The sequence below is a fragment of the Pelophylax lessonae genome, assembly GCF_965119305.1.
Source record: "Pelophylax lessonae genome assembly, chromosome: 11".
In the NCBI taxonomy this organism is placed as follows: Eukaryota; Metazoa; Chordata; class Amphibia; order Anura; family Ranidae; genus Pelophylax; species Pelophylax lessonae.
The window spans coordinates 177,606,313-177,615,487 of NC_138778.1; positions in this window are offsets into that span (position 1 = coordinate 177,606,313).

The following is a 9,175-nucleotide window of genomic DNA, read 5'->3' on the forward strand; positions in this document are numbered from 1 at the left end:
GTCCGAAGGTGTATCGATATATGGGGGAAGAAGGCTCACATAGAGTAGTACTGCTAAGTTTTAAAATACTTTATTGTATATAAAAAATTAGGTACTCACAAAGGGAATAGAGGGTAATGGCATAGAAAGCAATAATAGCGCACTTCCGGGACGCCGTGCGTTCCACAGGGCGGATGTGCGTTCCACTTAGGCGGATGTGACGCGATGACGCTCTACGTACGTTTCGTCGTGATGACGTCTTCAGGAGTAGCGTCATCACGCCATCTCCGCCTTTTTATACCAGCATGGTAAACAAGGCTCGATGCGTGCTCCAATCGGAATGCCGGGCAAGACATCCAATAGAAAAAAGAGAGAGGACGCACGCTGTTGCCGGGTAGAACTATATATTATGGAACTTAGGGAATTTGCATACTGGCAGCTGCGTACTTAAGAGATGGACATATCTGACCTCAAAAGTCCGTGGTATGCCTCATTTGGAAAAAAAGGAGAAAAGGAAAAACCGGAGAGCCAAAAATTGGACTTTAGGAGGGTCAGGTCCTACTCTGTTGCCGTTGATACAATAACAGTGTAAAATTCTATACTTAGATATCGGTTCTGTTTACCATCTAGTGTACAGCATATTACATAAAATACATACGTTAACATTAAACTGATGGTAAAATAAATCCTAAATATAAATAATCTTACGACCAATCACAGACTTAACCCTTTCATAAAAAGCTTTAAATAATTTAATAGGTGACCTAGAATTATGATATAATGAAAAATAAAATAATATTGGTGATAAAATTGGTGATTAAAAACGTGATGGTGATAATGAATTAATATTAGTGACGGAGATTCAGAAAAATAGCAATGAACTAAATATAATAAATTTTCTTTTTGGTCACTATGTAAAATATTTTAATAGATGGCCTAAGTTCATGGTGATAATAAAAAATAAATGAAATTAAATAGATTGGTGGCTAAAAAAGTGAAAATAAATAGATTGGTGGCTAAAAAACGTGATCATGTAATTAATTAATATTAGTGATAGTGAATACATACAAAATGGAGGTGAAATAAAATATGGTGTATACTCTTTCTAATCCGTAATGAAGGAAAAAATATATATTGTGAGAGCTATGGTTCGTAATCATTCGCTAGGTATACATTATAGGGCTAAAAAATATATATAGCACTAAAGTTATATATTCAAACATGATAGGTCTGATAACTTAATATAGGTGACTCTAATCAGTGTGGAGTCAAAGAGAACAACATATAGATGCGGGCCGCATTAAGATACTTAGTGTCTGGTCAGTGGGGCTAAAAACATCAACCCAATTAGAAAGAACCTAAATGAAGAGAATGGGAAGAATATATAAAGGAAACATAGATGGGAAAATTCTTTGACTATCTTTCCGAAAAAATTATTGAATGAGGGTGGAGAAACAACAACCTGTATAACCCGTGGGTCTGTAATTAATCCTTATAGACATATGATCAAACTTTGACGGGTGATCCCATGGTGATAACCAGAGGAAGAGAATTAAATATCTCATAGGATTAAACCTGTTGTTTTAGACTTAAAATATCTAAAATATAAATATACTGTATGTTAAAAATTAGAAATAAAACAGTTCAAATCAATATCCAGGTTAAGTCCTTTGGGCTGAAGTGAATCGAGTAAAAATATCCACTTAGTTTCATTTTGGGAGATTTTCTTCCTCTTATTTTCACCTCTCCAGTGTCCCTGGATTGAATCTATACCATAAAAGACTAGCCCTTCAGGGTTTTTATGATGAACTTCAAGGTAATGCCTGGAGAGGCTGTGTTTCGGGAAGCCATTTTTGATATTGGTTATATGTTCTCTAATTCTGACATGAAGAGGTCTGGTAGTGCGTCCTACATATTGCAGATTGCAAGTGCATTCGACAATATAGGTGACATGCGTAGTGTTACATGTGATCAAGTTATTGATCTTAAATCTTTTGTGATTTGCTTTTGATTTGAAGTCCATTATTTTTCTTGGCTGGGTAGGATTATTCTTACAGGCTACACACTTCCTGCATCTAATAAACCCCCTCATGTCAGGAAAAATTTTTATATTTTTGGGAGGGTCAATCACATTTTTGACTAATCGATTTCTCAGGGTAGGTGCTCTACGGTAGATGAATTTCGGTTTTTCTGGAAGTATCTTGGCAAGTGTTTTATCACTTTTCAGCACTGGCCAATATCTTCTAAATATTCTTTCTACCTCCTTGTATTGTCTATGGTATCCTGAAATGAAAGCCCCTTCAAATGATCCCTTATTTTCCTTTAGTCTGGTTTCCAATAGGCTTTCCCTATTCATATTCCTAACTTCTTCCCTGGTTTTTTCTAAAAGATCCTTTTGATACCCTTTTTCCTCAAATCTTTGCATTAAAACAGAGGTTTGTTGATCATAGTCTTCTACTTTCCCACAGTTTCTCCTCATCCGCATGAATTGGCCTTTCGGAATGTTATTTTTCCATTTCGGATGATGACAGCTGGTTTTCGGAATGTAACCATTCTTATCGGTTGTCTTGAAAAAAGTCCTTGTTTGTAAACGATTCTCTTCTTTAAATATTTGTAGGTCAAGGTAGTCAATTTTCTGCAGGTTCCAATGTCCAGTGAAGGTCAGTCCGTATGGGTTGGAATTGATTTCTTCTAGAAATTCTTGTAAGGACTCACTTGTCCCCTCCCACATCATTATAATGTCGTCTATGTATCTTTTATAAAATTTAATTTCCGGTAAGTTTTGATTATAAATATGCTGTTCCTCCCACATGTTCATAAAAACATTTGCTACACTGGGGGCATATCTTGCCCCCATGGCCACGCCTTTTGTTTGTACATAAAAGGATTTATTGTACCAGAAGTAATTACTTTCCATGGCCAATTTAAGGCCTTCAAGTATGTACTGTATCTGAGTTCTTTTTAAGCTGTTATCCTCATAAAGTGCTTTTTTTATTGCACTAAGCCCATCCTTTTGTTTGATGCTGGTATACAACGAGTTGGCATCAATTGTAACCAAAAACTGAGATTCATCTGTATTCAAACTCTTAATTTCTTTGAGTAGTTGGGTACTATCCTTCAAATAGGACCTTCCTTTGGATACCAAAGGTTGAAGGAACTTATCTAAATATTCACCCAGACGAGAAAACAAAGAATCGACCCCACTAACTATGGGCCTCCCAGGTGGTTTTTCCAAACGTTTATGGATTTTAGGAATGTGGTATATTACAGGAGTTTTGGAGGATGCCGGAATTAAATATTTGGCTTCCTTTTCTGTTAAAATGCCAATATCTTTACCCTTCTGTACATATTCTTTGAGTTTCTTAGTGTATTCACTTTTTGGATCCTTTTTTAATTTCTTATAGGTATCTGGCACTTTCAAAAGGTTTTCCATTTCATCTTCATAATCTCTCTTACTTAAAATGACAAGTCCTCCTCCCTTGTCAGCTGGTCTAATAACCACTTCCTTATTTTTTTCTAAATTCCGTATGGCTTTCCAAATCCGTTTGCTGTCTTTACCATGAATCTTTAATTTTTTGATATCTTCCTCCACCATTATTTTAAAAGCTTTAATACAGTCATTGTTTGGTACCTTGGGGTTAAAAATTGAATTGTTCCTTAAAACCTCATTCTCTTCATTTAGGTTCTTTCTAATTGGGTTGATGTTTTTAGCCCCACTGACCAGACACTAAGTATCTTAATGCGGCCCGCATCTATATGTTGTTCTCTTTGACTCCACACTGATTAGAGTCACCTATATTAAGTTATCAGACCTATCATGTTTGAATATATAACTTTAGTGCTATATATATTTTTTAGCCCTATAATGTATACCTAGCGATTGATTACGAACCATAGCTCTCACAATATATATTTTTTCCTTCATTACGGATTAGAAAGAGTATACACCATATTTTATTTCACCTCCATTTTGTATGTATTCACTATCACTAATATTAATTAATTACATGATCACGTTTTTTAGCCACCAATCTATTTATTTTCACTTTTTTAGCCACCAATCTATTTAATTTCATTTATTTATTATTATCACCATGAACTTAGGCCATCTATTAAAATATTTTACATAGTGACCAAAAAGAAAATTTATTATATTTAGTTCATTGCTATTTTTCTGAATCTCCGTCACTAATATTAATTCATTATCACCATCACGTTTTTAATCACCAATTTTATCACCAATATTATTTTATTTTTCATTATATCATAATTCTAGGTCACCTATTAAATTATTTAAAGCTTTTTATGAAAGGGTTAAGTCTGTGATTGGTCGTAAGATTATTTATATTTAGGATTTATTTTACCATCAGTTTAATGTTAACGTATGTATTTTATGTAATATGCTGTACACTAGATGGTAAACAGAACCGATATCTAAGTATAGAATTTTACACTGTTATTGTATCAACGGCAACAGAGTAGGACCTGACCCTCCTAAAGTCCAATTTTTGGCTCTCCGGTTTTTCCTTTTCTCCTTTTTTTCCAAATGAGGCATACCACGGACTTTTGAGGTCAGATATGTCCATCTCTTAAGTACGCAGCTGCCAGTATGCAAATTCCCTAAGTTCCATAATATATAGTTCTACCCGGCAACAGCGTGCGTCCTCTCTCTTTTTTCTATTGGATGTCTTGCCCGGCATTCCGATTGGAGCACGCATCGAGCCTTGTTTACCATGCTGGTATAAAAAGGCGGAGATGGCGTGATGACGCTACTCCTGAAGACGTCATCACGACGAAACGTACGTAGAGCGTCATCGCGTCACATCCGCCTAAGTGGAACGCACATCCGCCCTGTGGAACGCACGGCGTCCCGGAAGTGCGCTATTATTGCTTTCTATGCCATTACCCTCTATTCCCTTTGTGAGTACCTAATTTTTTATATACAATAAAGTATTTTAAAACTTAGCAGTACTACTCTATGTGAGCCTTCTTCCCCCATATATCGATACACCTTCGGACCCTAACATCAAGGAACCTGGTTCACAAGATTCGGGTAGATAATCGGACCACCCAACCACTTTGATGGTCAGTGGAGAAGATCCAGGATTATAGACAAGGCCTGATACCCCTGCAGGGGTACATAGTTCTGGTGAGTGCGGTCCAAGGGGTGCGGGGAGCACTGAACGGTCACCATATACCTGAGCACCTTTAATATTTCATCAGAACACCTGCACTCAAGTCACCTTTTTTTGCCAAGTTTTTTAGGAATTTTCTTGCATTGTGGGACTATTTGTTCTTTCTTAGGTGTAACGGACTTATTTATTCTGGTATCATTGCTGCTATAATATTTATCTACCTATTGTGCACCTTATTTAAGTCATACTTTAAGTGGATCCATTTTTATATTTTTTATATATTTATTTTTATTCTGTACAATCCACCCCTTTATCCATTTTTTAATTCATACATTTCATCTAATTTTCTCATCATACCAATTTTCACTTATTCTATATTCACTTTTCAGCACAAATATTTATTATTTATTTGTATTATCTTTTAGTATTGCACATTCAATAGGAAGACACATAGGATGCACTGGACACTTTATTCACAGTGGTGATTTATTTTGTATGTATCTATAACGCCTAAATTTTGGACATATAGAAACATCAGCAGTTTTTGGCAGCGCCATACACCTTCCCCCTCCTTTCTCTTCATTCTCACTATATTCTTAGTAATATAGTATAAAGGTGGGCTGCAGCCAATACTAAATACCAGGAATCTAGAATTATCCTAAGCGCGGATTTGTTTACATTTCATCTTCTCCACCCCTGGGTGTTTACATCTGCAGCTATGGATATTTTTAGTTTCACCACCACCAGGAAGGTTGATATTGAACAGATTTTTAGTAGTGAAAGGGTGTCCACCAATTATGATGTCAACAGCCTTTTTAGGCAACTTAAGCATGCACTTGAGAAGCAAGTCAGGGTGTGGTGGGATATCACCACCCTGGAGATGTACTTAAAAGAGAAGATCACACCCAGAAGATTACGCTGGGATGTACATCCCAATGATGGACTTAATGACAAAACCCTAATGGATAGTTGGTTCATTTTTTTCAATAGATGTGAATCAGAACTCCTAGAAACAATCATTACTAGGAGGAAACATAAACTCACGGAAGTAGAGAAACTGATTAAACAATTAAAAGAGTCCCTAACACCCTTCTCACTAACCAATGAGTATAAGGATAAAGAAAAGGAAATTCAAGAAAGCATCACCAAATATGACTTAGAAATACAAACTAAAAAACAGAAGAAATACAGTAGGGATACATTGGATTATAAAAATAACAAAATCTATAACTGGCAAACCACTATGGGAGAAGAACCTATGGAACTACAGGAAACAACCTTAGTAGCAGATTCTAGGGAAACCACACCGGAAATAGAAGATCAGGACGTGTATCCAGACACCCCCACTCAAAGGACCCCTCGGAGTGTCAATTTTGACAGAAGAACTAGGGAAGAAGAACCCCAGACCCCTAGGAACACTGGACAATATAGAGATGTTAGATTTAGAAGTGCAGGTAATAATGAGGAAAGAACAACTCAGGATTTGAGATTTACATCACCTGGATATAGAACTCCCATACAACAGAGACGCAGAGTGATGCAAGAACCCAGATTTCCCTCACCAGGTTATAGGATTCCTATACATAATAGGTTTTCCCCTCTGAGAGATGAAAGAATGTACACTCCTAGAGATGAAAGAAGAGGTGGCTACAATCAGCTGGGAAGGGATTTTTTTCAGACCAACCACTTTGGGAGGCCCCCAAGACAACAGAATTGGACAAATCAGTACAGAAGACCAGGAGGGATGGGCCCTCAAGGATACAACTACCGAGGAAGATTTCCAGATCATATGAACAATCGTGGGGGGAGACAAGGACCCAGGAGGGATCACACATCCCCACAGAGAGAAGAATGGAGGAATTACGCACCTTACCAGCAACAGAACTGGAACCACTGGAACGGATATGGGGCAAGAGGCAACGGGCAAGAGGCAAACGAGGGGGCAGGAAGAAAGCGAAGAAGGGAGTTTTAGGAAAGGGCATTTTTAACCTTAGCAATCAAGTTTTTAGCAAAGAGGAGATGGCAATTTTGGATTTGGGACTTAAATTCGCACCTTCAAAAGATATAGATAAATTTGAAACTTATATAGATCTGCAAAAATTCATCCGGAAATTGAACATTAAGAAATTCTTTCAAATTAAAGGCGAATATACAAATCCCATATCCACACGTTTTAAGCATACGGTTTTAAGGAACAATTCAATTTTTAACCCCAAGGTACCAAACAATGACTGTATTAAAGCTTTTAAAATAATGGTGGAGGAAGATATCAAAAAATTAAAGATTCATGGTAAAGACAGCAAACGGATTTGGAAAGCCATACGGAATTTAGAAAAAAATAAGGAAGTGGTTATTAGACCAGCTGACAAGGGAGGAGGACTTGTCATTTTAAGTAAGAGAGATTATGAAGATGAAATGGAAAACCTTTTGAAAGTGCCAGATACCTATAAGAAATTAAAAAAGGATCCAAAAAGTGAATACACTAAGAAACTCAAAGAATATGTACAGAAGGGTAAAGATATTGGCATTTTAACAGAAAAGGAAGCCAAATATTTAATTCCGGCATCCTCCAAAACTCCTGTAATATACCACATTCCTAAAATCCATAAACGTTTGGAAAAACCACCTGGGAGGCCCATAGTTAGTGGGGTCGATTCTTTGTTTTCTCGTCTGGGTGAATATTTAGATAAGTTCCTTCAACCTTTGGTATCCAAAGGAAGGTCCTATTTGAAGGATAGTACCCAACTACTCAAAGAAATTAAGAGTTTGAATACAGATGAATCTCAGTTTTTGGTTACAATTGATGCCAACTCGTTGTATACCAGCATCAAACAAAAGGATGGGCTTAGTGCAATAAAAAAAGCACTTTATGAGGATAACAGCTTAAAAAGAACTCAGATACAGTACATACTTGAAGGCCTTAAATTGGCCATGGAAAGTAATTACTTCTGGTACAATAAATCCTTTTATGTACAAACAAAAGGCGTGGCCATGGGGGCAAGATATGCCCCCAGTGTAGCAAATGTTTTTATGAACATGTGGGAGGAACAGCATATTTATAATCAAAACTTACCGGAAATTAAATTTTATAAAAGATACATAGACGACATTATAATGATGTGGGAGGGGACAAGTGAGTCCTTACAAGAATTTCTAGAAGAAATCAATTCCAACCCATACGGACTGACCTTCACTGGACATTGGAACCTGCAGAAAATTGACTACCTTGACCTACAAATATTTAAAGAAGAGAATCGTTTACAAACAAGGACTTTTTTCAAGACAACCGATAAGAATGGTTACATTCCGAAAACCAGCTGTCATCATCCGAAATGGAAAAATAACATTCCGAAAGGCCAATTCATGCGGATGAGGAGAAACTGTGGGAAAGTAGAAGACTATGATCAACAAACCTCTGTTTTAATGCAAAGATTTGAGGAAAAAGGGTATCAAAAGGATCTTTTAGAAAAAACCAGGGAAGAAGTTAGGAATATGAATAGGGAAAGCCTATTGGAAACCAGACTAAAGGAAAATAAGGGATCATTTGAAGGGGCTTTCATTTCAGGATACCATAGACAATACAAGGAGGTAGAAAGAATATTTAGAAGATATTGGCCAGTGCTGAAAAGTGATAAAACACTTGCCAAGATACTTCCAGAAAAACCGAAATTCATCTACCGTAGAGCACCTACCCTGAGAAATCGATTAGTCAAAAATGTGATTGACCCTCCCAAAAATATAAAAATTTTTCCTGACATGAGGGGGTTTATTAGATGCAGGAAGTGTGTAGCCTGTAAGAATAATCCTACCCAGCCAAGAAAAATAATGGACTTCAAATCAAAAGCAAATCACAAAAGATTTAAGATCAATAACTTGATCACATGTAACACTACGCATGTCACCTATATTGTCGAATGCACTTGCAATCTGCAATATGTAGGACGCACTACCAGACCTCTTCATGTCAGAATTAGAGAACATATAACCAATATCAAAAATGGCTTCCCGAAACACAGCCTCTCCAGGCATTACCTTGAAGTTCATCATAAAAACCCTGAAGG